Here is a 17,094-nt window from a genome sequence, read left to right as displayed (position 1 = left end):
AAGTAATGAAAGGATCCTGGACAGAGGCCAGTCCCGGGCGATCGGTGTGTATCTTCTGAATATTACTGAGAGCGGTTGATGATGGCGCTTTCGTCATCGTGGTGAGCGTAGGCAGCGTGACACAGTAATGCATGCTAATGTAAACATCAGCACTCCTCTCAAATCAATTCAAATGTGCTTATTCAGGTGGAAAATAAACAAGGCAGTGAGGAGAAGCATGCCGTCCTCCAAAATCCAGCAGATAATGTCATTTCGCGTCCTCCCTTCACACTCCAAACACACCTTTCAGGAGGTTTTTGTTCACCAAGCTCGGCTTATTTACACGACTTTGTTTCACACGCGTGACAGTGACATTCAGCGCGCGAGACGGGAGATCACATTTGGAGCGGCCATTATGAAGAGGAATATAGCATTAGCTGCGTGCAGGTTCACACCGAATCAGCTCCGGCGTGTCCTTAAACCATACGAATCATCTTTAATATGGCGTTTACATGAAGATCTGCACGAACTCACTGCCTCGGTTTCACAGCAACAGCCGCTGGAACTGGATTATAACATTATGAGATTAAGTTAAGGAGGAGAAAGAAGAATGTGACATAATCTGAAAAAAATCTTCTCTTTTTCTTCACTAATTGTTGTTTTATCAAGTGTGTGTGTGTGCGTGCATTTTATACACTCATCTGAATTTCAGAAACTTTATTTAATACACTAAAATATACAACATATAGCACAAAATATAATACTCTCATTAAATGCACTATAAATGTACTGCACTAAAACGAATTAAATGAGTAATAAATAATACAAAAGCAATATAATACTTTTAAAAAACTCAAATTAAAGCGAAATGATGAAATATATCAAAAATATACAGTTTGAAAAATTAAGCAAAACTGTAACAGTATACCGTACAATCTAAATTAAATTCAATTCTAAATGATAAACCTTAAATCATAAATTATAAAATAACACAAGTATATATACACTGTGTTTTCTTGGGTCACACCACTTGACATTTCAAAATCCTGAAAAAAACAAAAAACAAGGGCTCCTCCTGAATGTGATGTCATTTCCTGTTTTATGGCTTTACATGTCACATGGTTTCCTGTATATTGATTCTACAGCACTGACTTTTTTAAGTTCTTATGTTTTTGACTGTCTTATAGCAGTCTTCAAGACTCTACCCATAACGTGACTGTTATGTTAATGTTTCGAACATTCACTGTGTGTGTCTGTGTGTGTGTGTGTGTGTGTGTGTTGGAGTGAGTGTGTGTGTGTGAGTGAGTGTGAGTCTCTTGTGTGTCTGTGTGTCTGTGTGTGTGTGTGTGTGTGTGTGTGTGTGTGTCTGTGTGTGTGTGTGAGAGTCTCTGTGTGTGTGTGTGTGTGTGTCTGTGTGTGTGTGTGTGTGTGTGTGAGTGTGAGTCTCTGTGTGTGTGTGTGTGTGTGTGTGTGTGTGTGAGTGTGTGTGAGTCTCTGTGTGTGTGTGTGTGTGTGTGTGAGTGTGTGTTGGAGTGAGTGTGTGTGTGTGAGTGAGTGTGAGTCTCTGTGTGTGTGTGTGTGTGTGTGTGTGTGTGTGTGTCCTGAATGGCGCTCATGTCCGGTCCAGACGGGTCCAGGTCAGATTCTCGGACTCAGCTCATTCCACCAATGAATGAATAATCAGCAGAGAACAGAAATCCATCAGAAAGAGACGGGCGGTCTGGAAGAAAGAAAAAGCATTTTCCCAAATAACCCCGGCATTTTCTCTCCATCCTGGCCCACTTTTCTGTGCACAAAACACTAAAAAGACATTATTCATGACTTTTACAATAGCCAGCCTCATATTTAGGCCTGTGAGGAACATTAGAGCGTGTGAGGCTACGATTATCCGGAGCCTCAGCACTCACGATTATTAATTCATCACGCTGCTTCAGAACACAAATGCATTGTATTGTCTCATTCAGCATCTTATTTTACCCATAAATCGGCCAAATGGGATGCGTTCTAATGACAGAGCCATGTTAATATCACAGCGAATAGGCTCTCGGGCGCAGACGGGAGCACGGTGTGGAAATTCAATCACAAGTCCCTTCAATCACGGAACGGGAAACAGGGATGCGTTTGAATATTTTTACCTGCAAGTATTAAAATTATACAATTTTAATAGCTATTTAACATGCAGTTGCTTTTTTAGCTGCATGCTTTGGCTGAAAAAAAGGAAAAGGCGGGCAGGTAAAGCGGGAATTCTCTTGGCAGTTTTGAGCAGGACAAGCTCTTTCCGCCGGGAACTTCTTCCTGATCTGTTCTGCTCAGTCACTGACTTGTGAATTTCTGCCTGCCTTTGTCTGGTTCCTCTGCTTCCCGGTAAACAAGCAGATCCCGGAGCCCAGAGCGCCGAGGCTCTTCACATTCTCCTAAAGATCTATTCGACCGCCGCCCAGAAACACAGACGCACCTGAGAGGAGGATTTAAGAAAGCAAACATCTCCTCTGTTGTGCTGTCAGACGGCTGTCTGTCGGAGAGTGTGAGACACATCACAGCTAGAGACTATATAACACCGACTCAGCTTACCTCTCTGTACGGTCATCTGAACGGCTTCACTCCGATGACATGCGGTGTGTGTGATGCAGCCCGACAAAAAGATTAATGGAAAATTACATTTATGCACATACACACACACACACTCACACACACACACACACAGAGACACACACACTCACACACACACACACACACAGAGACACACACACACAGAGACACACAAACACACACACACACACTCACACTCACACACACACACACACACACACTCACACTCACACTCACACACACACACACACACACTGACACACACACACACACACTCTCACACAAACACAGTGACTCACACTCACACACACACTCACACACACACACACACACACGCTCACACACACACACTCACACTCACACACACTCACACACACACTCACACACACACTCACACAAACACAGTGACTCACACACTCACACACACACTCACACACACACACACACACACACACCAGTGTTATTTTAGTGTCAGTGAATTCAGGTAAAGTGGGAAGCTTTCTGCTTTTTGATAAATAGGAGAAAAATGTACCAGTATTGTTTTGTAAGTCTAATAAATTTTATGTGTTATAGCTGTGTTTTGGTTATTTTTCGTGTATACGCAGAACACCGGAAAAAATCCAATAAAATATTAGTATTCATTTAATATTTTCTGCTTTCTTTTCATTTAGTTTTAGTATTTATTTTTTTTTTTTTTTGCATTTATTTATTTATTAAGGTGTAGTTAGTTTAATAGTACTGAGACAGAGCACCACAAAATACTGAATGAGTTTGTTTCACGAGAGTGCTGTAATTATTATCATTGTTGTTGTCGTTCTCATTATTTGAGTTTTTGTTCTGACACGTTGAGAAGCTGATATTACTGTATTTTCTTGTATCCGTGTTTGATAAACACTGAAGCTTTCTATAAACCGATGAACTGTGCAGAACCGTTTAAAATGAAGCAGTGAAGTCGTATCAAAAAGTGTCAAAGCCTCTAAAACACAACACTTGTCTTTCATTAAAGTCCAACTCAAGCCAAAAAGCGTGTGCAGTGTGTGTCTCCGTCTATTCATCTGATCGGTCAAAGCACAGGTAGAAGATGATACTAAACGGCTGAGTGTTTGCATCTCTAACTAGCTGTTTGAGAACACCTGCTCGGCTTAACTGAGCAGCAGAGCGAGCGAGGGCTGGCCCTCCTGATCAATAATGCATGGAGAGAGAACAGCAACATGCTAAACCTCTTAACCACTGCAGCGGAGGAGAACACGTCCACGCTGTCTCTGACCCACATTCAGCACAGCATCGCCCGTTCCTCCAGAAGAACGCTCCAGAGCATCTATCGTCGCTCGAGTTGTTTACCTTTAACCCAAATCAAAACGCCTCTGACCTTTAACCTGCCCCCAGCGCTAATATATTCACGAAGAGCCCTTAATTAGATTTCTAATGGAACTTCACTGCGATGCTCGACCATGAAGTGGAGAAAAAGCTTCATGAGGGTAATTACACCAGCTCAACATCACATCAAGCCCGATCCACACTCCCGCGAGGCCTTTGCTGCACTTTACTGCCTCGATGTCACCTGTGCATTTATGATCGAAAAGCGCTCATTGATTTTAATTTCCTAAACGCGTTTGGGATTTATCCGCGCGTGCCACAAAGCAGCCCTCACGTTTTGTGTTGCTCGGACACTTCTCGCTCCTGTAGCAGTTACCGCCACGGGATTCGCTTCTTTGGGGAAAATTCAGCAGTTTTTATAGTGTTTCCTGTCGTTGGTCGCCCACGGAGAGAACCTGCTTTAATACGGTGACCACGAAAACTTACAAGACTTTATTCTTCCGAGGATATTGGCTCAGTCATAAATCAGAGAGTCTGGATGCTGTTTGTTTAAATCGTTGACTCCGTCCAGATCCGAGAAGCAGCTATTATTCACGGCTGACAGACAGAAGAGGCTGAGGGAAAGACGCTTTTGCATCCTATAATTAATGAAAATGAGAAAGACGCGCGTGATGCACTGAGCACCTTTAGAAAGCCTGAACAGGAGAAAGAGAGAGAGAGAGAGAGAGAGAGAGAGAGAGAGAGAGAGACAGAGACAGAGACAGAGACAGAGACAGAGACAGAGAGAGAGAGAGAGAGAGAGAGAGAGAGACAGAGACAGAGAGAGAGAGAGAGAGAGAGAGAGAGAGAGAGAGAGAGAGAGAGAGAGAGAGAGACAGAGAGAGAGAGAGAGACAGAGAGAGAGAGAGAGAGACAGAGAGAGAGAGAGAGACAGAGAGACAGAGAGAGAGAGAGAGAGAGAGACTCAAAATAGAGTGTATGAACTTGTCAAGACACTTACAGGAGAATGTGGAGCTCCTCGAGATCTGCCACAAATCATCTCCTCTCACCTCCTCACGCTCAAGCAGGATCTTCAGGATCTTCAGAGCAGGGCCAGGCCTCGGGCGCCAGATATCAGCTGATTGTTCAGCTCTCTCCTTCTGAACGCTTTTCAAAAGGACAGCTGATTGTAAATTAAATATAAATTTGATAACAGGCTTTGCAGTGTATAAAATATGAATAAAGCGCAATTAATTGCAGGGCAGTAACAGGAGAGCTTGCTGTTGTTTAAAGCAGCACTAACTGGCTTTTTTCCTCTTCCCTTTTGCGTGATTGTATTAATGGACGACAATTACCGTTTTGAAATAAATAATAATTCGCCAGTGTTGCTGAGCGCTGGGGTTCGAGACGAAGGGACATTTCAAAACAAATGAATTGTTCATGGAGTCTAAAGAATTAATATATCCAAGCGATCTATAATTGATTGCAACCTTGCGCATGTTTTTCAGTGAACGAATAGTTTCGTGCAGATCTGATCGTGCATTAATTATAGTTTTGCTCTCGCGTGAATTTGCTCAGATTAAATCATTTGTCCTGATTAACTCTTTCTTATTGGACCTAATGGATGCAGCTAGACCTGAGCTTCTCCTGAGAGCTGAAGAGGAGGATGAAGAGAGGAGGATGATGAAGGAGGAGAGAAGCACGCCGTCCGGTGATTGATTCGGAGACAACAAAAAAGGATGCCATGTCCTTTCAGGGTGTAATTCATGCATCTTACAGTGCTGATGATCAATCCGATCGAATTTGTGGCTAAACGTGTCTGATTGGTCAGAGCTATTTCCCAAATCAGCGCATTCCCGTCATATCTGATCCATCTGTCCAAAAGAGCCGGGCTTCGTTTAAATCTTTAACGAAAAACAAGAGCACGAACTCCGGCGCAGACTTCATTATCCTCTAAAAGCTTATACTAGTGCGTCTCAATATTTAATAGGGACCCAAATAACACCAGCCAAAAAAAAAAATAAAAAGATAACATAATGTAAATGTATACATGAGAAAGCTATTGAGGACTTGCCACATCAAACTTCACGGACGCGTTACCTGCAGTCCAGTGTGTGTGTGTGTGTGTGTGAGGACGAATCAATCATAAGTTGATGTTACTTGAGATAAAATGTCACGGGTTGTTTTCAGGGGGAAAGAAAAGTCTGCGAGCGCTCGAGGACCGTGCCGTAAGAGACACGCGTTATCAGCACATTTAACTCATATCCTCTCTGATCATTTGTGCTTATTATTTTGCTCTGATTAATAGCTTTTCCCAAAACCCCTCGTCACTTAGTAAACGAATGCGCGCGGAGGCGCGGGTCAGCGCGTGACCCGGTCCATTAACACACACACCACGACATTTGCTCGCTTATTGTCTGACTAATTTAATTTCACAGAACACTATTTTTCCAAACTCGAGCGCGTGCCAAAGGAGAGGGAAAGGGTGGGAAAAAAAACTTGCCTGATAAAAGTCTAACTCAATTTGAGGACAAGTACCTTCATCTGTAAATGAAAGCACCATATGTGGCCCATATTATATTATGTTGGCTTGGTCTCTGAGATAGTCATCAATCACCAATCGAGGCTGTCACTGCCCGGGCACACTGGCTTCTGCAGGCGCTGCTCCAGCTGGGAAAGAGGAGTACATCATCATTAATTTGACTGTGACCCAGGGCTTCTCACATGTCTGAACCCACAGTCAGCAACACACACCTCCAGCACTTCATCTCAATGAGAGAAATCAAGAGCTTTACATGAACAGAGAGAGACAGAGAGAGAGAGAGAGAGAGAGAGAGAGAGAGAGAGAGAGAGAGAGAGAGAGAGAGAGAGAGAGAGAGAGAGAGAGAGAGAGAGAGAGAGAGAGAGAGAGAGAGAGAGAGAGAGAGAGAGAGAGAGAGAGAGAGAGAGAGAGAGAGAGAGAGAGAGAGAGACAGAGAGAGAGAGAGAGAGAGAGAGAGAGAGAGACAGAGAGAGAGAGAGAGAGAGAGAGAGAGAGAGAGACAGAGAGAGAGAGAGAGAGAGAGAGAGAGAGAGAGAGAGAGAGAGAGAGAGAGACAGAGAGAGAGAGAGAGAGAGAGAGAGACAGAGAGACAGAGAGAGAGAGAGAGAGAGAGAGAGAGAGAGAGAGAGAGAGAGAGAGAGAGAGAGAGAGAGAGAGAGAGAGAGAGAGAGAGAGAGAGAGGTGAGAGAGAGACAGAGAGAGAGAGAGAGAGAGAGAGAGAGAGAGAGAGAGAGAGAGAGAGAGATGAGGATAGATAGATAGATAGACAGATAGATACAGACTCATCAAAACACTCCACTGTAATGAACATTTACAGTAATTATTATTTGAATGATAAAACAGCACAGAGGTTTAATTGTCGCAGTTTCAGGCTTTTGTTTGTGAAACTAAAGGCCTTATTAAATCGAACTGATATCTCATCTGCAGCTCACCCACGATTGCACACATAAGATTTATGATATCTAAATCAAAACTGAAATAATTCTCCTATATTTTATTATTATTATTATTATTATTATTATTATTATTATTATTATTATTATTATTATTATTATTATTATTATTTGTTGGACGAAAGCTGCGTCCAGAAAGCGATATAACAGAAGACTCGGTCTGATCATCACATCTCTTTTCCAGAACTCTCTTTAATTGATAAGCTCAATTACAAGTCCATTGTGCCTTAAAAAAAAAGAGGAAGCCCACCCTCACCCCTCTGTCACTCGTCAGGATTTTTATCCGGAGAAATGCATATAAGTTAAAGTTAGAGTCTGGTCATTTTGATCTAGGTTTCTTCTGACGTCAGAGCCACCGGCAAGTTTAAAACAACCCGCATCTGAGCTGACGTGTTTAATACTAGTTTTATAACGCAAAATATGTATTTCTGACATCAAACGGGGCGATTGGCCAAACGCTGGAGGATGCGCGCGGCTGTAAAGCTGTAGAAGTTTAACAGAAGACTCTCAGGAAGGCGTTTAAACAAATTAAAGATGGTGAGAGTCGCGCTCCGTCCTGTAAGCGTCCGGCGGCTTTATGCGTTACCAATCAATCGGTACAGAGAGAAACACAGCGGAGCTGCGCGCGGATCACTCTACGATGTCCTATCCTCGGAGTTCGGATATCCCTACTCTTCTGCTCTCAGGTAAGCGCTCATTCTCGCACCTGTTCGGGTTTTTCTTTTAAACGGGGACCGGCGCTGCGGGCTTCGAAGGGGGCGCGCGGATAAAGGTTTAATCGATTTCCCCGCGCCGGGCTTCCTCCGCGCGCTTATCATTTTACAAATCTCCAAGCGCGCGTTCGAGCTCGACGCACGCGATGACAGGGCGAGCGCGACAACGAGTTGTTACCGTTTTTGGCCGCGATCCATAAAGCGCGCGGCCCTGCGGGGCCGACGGCGGCCGCTGCCAAGAACGAACCAAAAATACAATTTGCAAACTCGCGCAAGGTGTTTTATTCACGCTGTGACATTTCCAAACGTTCCAGTTCCTCGCGACCACCAACTCTGACGTCTTGCTGCGAGTCGAGCACCAGGTCCATCTCGGATTCCTCGGCGCAGACGCCCGTGTACTGTCCGGGTACGAGAGCAGGCTGTTGGCCACGGCCAGGCACGAGCTGAGCTCCGCCGCCGCGCTGGGGTCTACGGGAGCCCGTACACCGGCGGACAGGGCTACGGGAACTATGTCACCTACGGCGCTGACGCGTCCGCTTTCTACTCTTTGGTGAGTCGAGAGAGTGAGTGTTCTTGTGTCCAGATCAGACCTTTCTATATCAGAAAACGAACAAATTCACTTCATAAAATAAGAACTTTGGCGCAGCTTTACAAAGCTACACTCTTTAAAATAAAGTTGCGTTTTTGGCACTGCGTCCATAGAATATAGAGTGGAAAAAACAATTCAGATGCTTTTTAAAATGATCTTTTAAGAACTGTTAAATTAGCTAAAATGGTTCTTTATAATGCATCGCTGCAAGAAACACCGTTTTGGAGTCATTTTTTTACTTTATCGCAAAAACTAACGCATTGGAGTTACATTTCAGTTTGCCTCCGAGTTTAGAATAAGCATCGTGTCTTGCTCATTGTGGTGTTGATATTAACAAACACGAGAGATGCAAAGTTTATTTGCTGACGGCTCTTGCATTTATTTCCAGGAACGTTTGACGCCAAAGACGGAAGCGCACTGCGCATGCAGGAATAACACAGGCTGCAGCATATTACCCGCACGATCCACCCTGGGACAGTACCAGTATGACAGGTATCGAACAGCGGCCTTCATTAAGACTCTTCTGATTGACAATTAACACGACCGGATCGACGCGCTCCACGTATCGATGGAATCATTAACACACGCGTTTAAACGCTTTTTTTGCTACTGAGGAAACTGAAGCAGTAAATAGAATTTCTCGAATTTCAGGTCACTGTCTTTGATGTTTATTTTATGTTATATCATGTTCGGCCTTCAGGTTTCCCCGAAGTGCTTTAATGGACACACACTCACTGCCGCTGCGCTGATCAAGCAATTCGTTCTCTCTGTTAAAAAAAGAGACGCGAGAAAGTGTATAGGCCTTGCTGAAACGAGTCTTTGCGTTTGCTGCCAAACTTTGCCCACCACCCTTTTCTCTCCCAATACAGATACGGCTCTATGGAGGAGGAACCAGGAGAGGAAGAAGAACGCCACGCGCGAGATCGACCAGCACGTTAAAAGCGTGGCTCCAGGAGCACCGGAAGAACCCTACCCCCAAGGGCGAGAAGATCATGCTGGCCATCATCACCAAGATGACCCTCACGCAGGTGTCCACCTGGTTCGCCAACGCCAGGAGAAGACTGAAGAAGGAGAACAAGATGACGTAGCCCCTCGAGAAACAAGGCGGCCTGACGACAAACGAAGTACGACGACGAGGACGAGGAGGGCTCGCAAGAAGAAGATCAGATCAAAAGTGAACTCAACGATGACGGTCAGCTCCATTCTGGGGCCCAGCTAGGCCTATTTTTAAAACACGTCTTATATTTTTATTCGAATAAAATAAACGAATGACACCCCAGCACTCAGCTATTTTGCTGTACGATGATTCAAGCGGCACAGACATATTTTTTACCAAAACGTACTGAATCGAATAAAATTGTGCATTTTTATTTCATGCCGAAAATCAGTATTTTTTTATTTATTTATTTATTTTTTTTTGTATAGCGAAATCTGCATCTGGGCAACTTTAAAGCGTTTCTTTGCACCCCAGATTACAGAAACACGGCCCTTATTTGTTCGCGAAGGTTTCGTAACGCGGATGCATTTAGTTTTTTCTTATATCGCGAGTCTCTCGCGCCTAGTATTCTCAGGCGTGTGTGTTGTCTCTGTCTCTGTCTCTCCTCCCCTGACTCTCCATCGCTGTTCCCGAACAGAGAGAGCAAAAGCCGAGAAGACAAGGAGCTCCAGCTGAGCGACCTGGACGACTTTGGCACCATCGAGTCCGAGAGCCTCCAGTGCGAACTCAAGCACCGCTTTCATGACGAACGCGCACATGGCGACCACCGACGACCGCCTGAAAGCGCCTTCTCCGAAGCTCTCCATCCCCGGCCTGCTCCGAGGCCAAAGCGGCCTGAAGAGCGCCCCGGAAGATCGAGCTGAGCGGAGCGGCAAGACGTGCTTCCAGCAGCAGCAGCAGCAGCAGCAGGCCACGCGTTACTGGACAGCAAGCCGCGCATCTGGTCTCTGCGCAGACGGCCACAGAGTACTCGTCGTGTATGCTGCGCTCCGGACTCCTCACCCGTCAGCGGCCTGGAGAGAGCAGCAGGACTCACCCGTCACCACTCTCAGAAACTGGGTAGACGGGGTTTTCCGACCCCTTGTTTAGACACACACTCCTGAACCAAGCACAGACGAACACTACGGTTTTCTTGACCACCTCGACCAAGTGAGGTCGATCTTAGAACTGGGGCCCTTGGACGCTCCAACGGCGCGATAAAACACAGCAGCAAGAGGCCGGCAAAAGGACAGCGTGCCGTTTCCAAAGGGGGTGAACAAGATATTCTGCTCTAGCACAGAAAGACTCTTTGGAATAGCCGTTTACGCTTTCAGTCCACAAACGAATGGCAGACTGTGAACCAAATGCGTTTTGTTGCATTGAAACCTTGAGGAAATGTATGTGGATAATGATCTCGACGGCGAGGCTGGATTTACATATATATAACTCTATATATTTATTGGTTTACTTGGTTGACGCACACGTTCAGATTCTGTAAATTAACTGGAAGTTTATATTCCGAAAGACTGAAACAAAAACAAAAAAAAAAAGTTTACAGCCTAGTTTTGTTCCAGCTTTTATCGTTTCTTACGGCATGCATATGTTGCTAGTTTTTACTGATCGTTGCTTTAGACGCAGCTCGGAGCTCGTCGACTCACGAAGTGTCACTGTTAAGAAAGCGTCGCACACATGCACAGATCTCCTCGAATGCAGGGGATGTTCAGACCTGCTCACTATAATAAACGGTGGCTTTTTGGCAGCTCTTGTTCTGTGTGTGGACTGTGAGTCGTCGCTGTCCCTGGTGCTGAATAAACGCATTATTACTTTGGCATTATTTTCGTTTTCACATTACTTTTTATTGACGCGCGCGCGTCATCTGTTATAAGTGTAGAAAACGAGCGAGTCGTTAAATTCAAATGCACGTCGTTAGGCCATCGCGATATAAATGGGCCGACTGTCCACTCCTAAATAATGCACGCGAGTGTTCTCGGCAGTGATTGTTTCGTGTTCCACTGTGTTCGGCTTTGTAATAATCTCCCAATAACTGTTTATCATTCTCCCGCGTGCTCTGATGGGAGAGACGAGTACCTCAGGAGCCATAAGACAGCGCTGGATGAGCCCATTAACCCGCCATAACCAGCCTGTAATTGGGATGTTTTCAGTCATCATCCACTTCTCTATCGATTTCTGCCGCTTCTTTCTCTGCCTCTGATAATATTATCGAAGCGCCAATCCTTCACCTGACCCGCGCTCGAGCTCCTCAGACAGGCCGTTTTGCATAAGGTAGGAGGCGAGATCATTTTGAAATGCTCGTCCTGGCACGGACCCCTCAATTTCTGGAGCCGCTCGGCACTCGGAGGCTTTTCACCGGGGCGCGTCTCTAAGTGAAAGGGCAAGAGAATTAGTCGGTCGAGATAAAGAAGGCAAAACGCAGTCAAGGCAGGAGTTGACAGTGATGGTGAGAGTGTGGCCCCTGGAGGACTGGGGTCCGCCGAGAGGGCCCTCGCTGATGAATTTCAATGCGAAAGCCAAACGATTGAATCTTCTCCCGAACGATCCTCCGGATAAAAGACGTTTGGAAAAACGCGTTTTGTCCGCGCGACGCATAGCACGAGAAACAGTGCTGTAGGTCGGTGCCTAGAAGTAAAGAGCGCCGTTTTTCACCCAAACAGAATAAAGAATTAATAAATAAGGCAGCACAAAATGTGAAGCGATGCTTAATTTAACATGCATGTAAAATAATAATAAAACAATATTAGTTGGGGTAAATACGAATAATGCACTTCTGCTGCGTTGAGATTTAAAAGGCAATTTAAAAAAAGAAAAAGAAATTCCCGAAAAACGCAGTAAAAAACCATCGCATAGAATAATGAAGAAATATTTGGTGTATGTGCGTAAATAATATGCGGTTATCGTTTGGAGAAAGTTTTCTGTCGTAAAACAGGGTTTGGAGGCAGAGAGAGAGGAGGAGATGATGGTTTGACTTACTCATTGAGGCGTGTTAACACAACACACACACACACACACACACACGCGCGCGCGCCGGTGGAGGGACGATGCTGAATTAACGGCGCTTTACGCAGAAACCGAATCAAAGTGTAATCAGCGACGCGTTACTTTCATTAAAAGCGCAACGACAGCAGCATGTCAGACTCGACAGGGGACACGAGGGCCCCTGAAATAAACTGCTCTCAAAACACAGAGCCATAAGATAATTCCCTTAAGCTCCATTAACAACTCTTAGCCGCAGGAAATAAAACATCTCCAAATCTAAAAGCTTTATCGACCTGCGCAAACCTCCGCTGATGGCTCCGTTTTCTTCCCTTTATTTATATATTTCCACTTCATCTTAAAGAGACAGCAGCGTCTAGGAGCCGCATAATGGTACAGACTACAACACAACATTTTCAGACCCACCTGAAGAAGAGGAAGATTGAGATCTTCAGCTCACCGAGATAATGCGCTTTAGTTCTGCCGTGATCTTATTATCTGCAGGTCAGTCTAGTGACTTTTGTAGAGCTGTCGAATCCGGGATCACTGAAACAATTCTCCTATAAAGATAAAAACAATTATCGTTTCCTGTTACTCCGAGGAACCTCACAAAACAGTTTAGCGGTGCACACACAAAACAGAAATAAATCAAATAAAATACGATGATGATGATGATGATGATGATGATGGATGATTGTTATTATTATTATTATTGTGTATTATTATTATTATTATTATGATGATGATGATGATTATGATTTGGGAGCCGAGTAGGAGCTGTGTGTGATGAGAGAACACAGATCACGTCGCACGGGAGATTTCTCCGCGCGCGCCCAGGACCGGACCACGCGCTAAATGTATTCTGCGCGTCGTGGAAACTCTCTGGCGAGCGTCTGTTCCTGGCGCAAAGTCCGTCGCGAAACGTTTGTCTCTTAACTAATCCGGGCTAATTAATAAAAAAAGCAATTCGCGGCGCAAAAACGCTGACGCTCAATGAATCGTGAAGGATGGAAGAGAATTGAGCGTTTCAGATCCTTTACTCTTACACGTGTCACTCGGCATTAATAATAATAATAATAATACATAATGACGACGATGCGTTATTAAATAAAATAAAATTAAAGTTTGACGTTGTGAATTATTAAGTTGTATTATTCCACTTCAGTCAAACTGTAATCACTATAATAATAATCAATCTCAGTGCCGCAGGACGTTTGAACTATATGTGACTAAAGTCAAATTGTAATAATAATAATAATAATAATAATAGATTTTACAAATAAAACAATGCATGCGAAAGTGCAATCAAAAGCACATTTCGATCATACAGGTTTTACCGTTACACTGCATTTGTCTATCATTATTATTGTAATTCTTTATTTTCTTTTCCACAATATGTCAAATTGTGAATGTATATGTTTCAGCGTTCATCTACTGGCTGTGCACACACACACATCAAACACTAACGCTGTTCCCGCTCTTTCTAATAACAGAGTGAGCAAACCGAATTCTGTTTAATTCGCATTCAGTGTCACGGAGCGCTCCTATCAGTCGATATTACACTTCACGCACAAAAACAGCACATGCAAAAGCCATTTATTTCCTGCAGCTTTAAAATTGCATTTAAATGTCATTAAGAAGTTCAGTAGAAGGCTGGTGTGAAAATAGGCACATCGATGCGGCGGCTCCAGAAAGTGGCTCTGGAGGGCGAACTCTGTCTTCACTCTCAGATTGTCACACGCTTCCCTCGGCCTCCGTGGAGCTACTTTCAGAATCTACTGTCTGGAGCCGAAGATTACTCAAATATCCTGCACGTGCGCAGAAAACACCGTCCCCGCTGGCGGCTTGGAGCTGACTTCGACTCGACAGAAAAAGAAAAAGCTGAAGGAAAAGTAAAAATCACGTGAATAACAATCAGAAACAAAACAAATCTTATAAAACAAGAGTAGATAAGTATGGAATCGAAATAAAATCACTTGACCGTGATGAATCAGTCAAGCAGAAAATCCAGATTTCTTTCATTTGTTTATTATTGACTCGCCATCAAAGTGCTTTTATGGAATTAATATCTGTTGTGTAGTGAAGCTGTATCTATAGGAAGTGTCCAGCTGTTACTGTGATCAGTGAAGCTCCAGGAAGCTGGTGGCTCTGTACAATAAAAAAGAAATGCATCATGTCTCAAGATAGTTTCAGCTGCAGAATTTGTGGCATCGTGTTAATTTTCAATGAAAGGTAATTTAGTTTTGTTAGTGTGAATGAAACGAATACTTCAGGAATTACAGCGAGAGACTTAGCAAGCACTGTACAATTAAAAGAAGTTAATAGAGGCCCGGTTTTTGTAAGGCCCAAGGGTTTAAATTAATAGGGATTTAGGCCCGTTTTAGCTTTCAGGCCCGTTCCCACAAACGTGGCTTATCTTAAACCAAGATATTTTCAGCTGAGACACATTTCTAAGCGTGGCGCTTTAGTCCTGGAGTTATCTGGAAGAGCTGTCTGTGAAACCAAGTCGCTTCTAGTCCTTCTCAATTCACGGCAATGATTTGATCGTTTGGAGCGATGAGGAAGAAACCATACAGAAATCCTGATTATGAAAATGAAAAGACAGAAATAAGAGGCGGGCACCTGAGTGGGATGAGAAGCCTGCGTGAACACAGATCTGTGAGCTCAGCTAAGCCTCTCTTCCACACACAGTGTCCTCCATCTTCTACTGCAGTCAGAGAGCGTTTCTACAACTTAAGAGCCACTCAAACACATCTTTTGATTTGTCGGAGGAACTCTGTAATATTTCCCTTACACGCTACGGCATCAGTGTTCTTATTCCCAGTGCGTGCCCGACTCTCTTGTTTTATATCTTTGGCTTAACAGAACACACTCGGGCAGCTCTTATTTGTATATGGCTCTGATTCTTTTCAAGCGCGAATGGTGGATCACGGAGGCAAAGGTCAAGCTTAACTCTCTTATACCTTTCATGAGCGGATGAAAACAGCATATACTATCGATCCGCTCCTCAAATGATGGCATAAATCACAGAGCTCGCACAATGCGTGACCTTTCTGCAATTAATACTAAGGTGACAGTGAAGTGATGCTTACAGGAGTCTGGCAACGGTTTGGCTCAACAGACACGTACCACCTGCTTTTAACCGAGAGATAAATAAAACATTCAAATGCGTGCTTTTCTGGAACCGTTATGACTCGTTTATGTGAATATATTGGTGAAGTAAAGCTAGAAGATATCTTAATGTACAACAAGTGCTTATTTCTGTGCAATTCGATTCACGATTTAAGGTTGCTTGCTTTACAACCTAAGAAGCAAAAAAGCAAATATTTTAGGATTTAAGCTGAGGGAAAATCTAATGCATAGAAGGTACACAGTACACCATCTTGACACTTTCTTTAACATGATAAATACATTAGACAAAGACAAAGCATTGCTATTTAAAGTTTCTGTATTCTTTTCACTTGAAAACTGCATTCAACAGCCTTTTTCATTCTAAAGAACGTTCTGCTCTCTGAACTGTTTGAATGCTTTCAGTGAGGTACAACTATATATAACGACACTGTCCGTACATCGTATATATCGCTATTGACTGCAAATATTGTCCATGTGTGTTTGGTAAATACAGCGCTGGAGTAAATCAACCGTGTTCAATAATATTTCGGTTTTTAACGACTCCGCGGAGCCCAGGAGCAGAAGATGCCGAAGGTCTTAGCGAGCGCCATTGCTTTACATGTTCACCTGACTGAGCTGAGGAGGGAGTCCCAAAGTGCTCCGCCCGCCCATGATGCCGTGGCCTGCTGATTTACAGGCCACTGGGAGTGAGCACATCTGACACCGGGGTGGAGGTCACAGAGGGGCTTTCCACACATACACACACACACACACACACAGCACGCATACACACTCACCCTGGAACAAGCAATCAGAATTTGTGCCAAAGGTCACATTTGTAAATGCGGGGACTTATGCAGAGGAAACGCAGGTACTGAGGCGAAGTGTCTGATACCTTGGGCGGATTGTGGCAAGATAATGTGATGGATGTGAAACATTTTAAGTGGCAATTAAATGTCGGAGTTCCTGGCTGTCGGATGAGAGAGGCCAAAGTTGGGAGTAAGGGAGTCTGATAGCAAACACCTTGAATCTGGATTTGCCCGAAAAACCTGCCCAATCAGCGCTTTAATCAAAGCTCAGGTCAGAAAGGCCAAAGTAGCCACATGAAAGGAGGAGGGCAGAAGAGGGCTAATTAAAGGGCTGTGATTGAGCTAAGCAGGCACTGAGAAACACTTTAAAGCCTTATACTATTTACACCCTCCTGCTCTTCCTGGCACACTTGCTCATGGGAGTCTTAACCAGTACCACTTTATCTTGTTTGTTATTCTCAGCCTTTTTAGAGATGTGGCACTGTATAATAAACCTTGCTGATGAATAAATTGCAATTGATCACGAAGGTGTTGGGGACACTTCAG

The 17,094-nt window shown here is 44.1% G+C and overlaps 1 pseudogene; it reads left to right on the top strand.

The window, feature by feature from the left end:
• The first annotated feature begins 7,893 nt into the window (after nt 1-7,893).
• Nucleotides 7,894-10,811, top strand: LOC122360793 (annotated as a pseudogene).
• The last annotated feature ends 6,283 nt before the right edge of the window (nt 10,812-17,094 follow it).

This window comes from Puntigrus tetrazona, chromosome 16 (genome assembly GCF_018831695.1).
Source record: "Puntigrus tetrazona isolate hp1 chromosome 16, ASM1883169v1, whole genome shotgun sequence".
Lineage (NCBI taxonomy): Eukaryota > Metazoa > Chordata > Actinopteri > Cypriniformes > Cyprinidae > Puntigrus > Puntigrus tetrazona.
The sequence above is the reverse complement of the archived record's forward strand: the minus strand, read 5'-3'. Positions and strand labels throughout refer to the sequence as shown.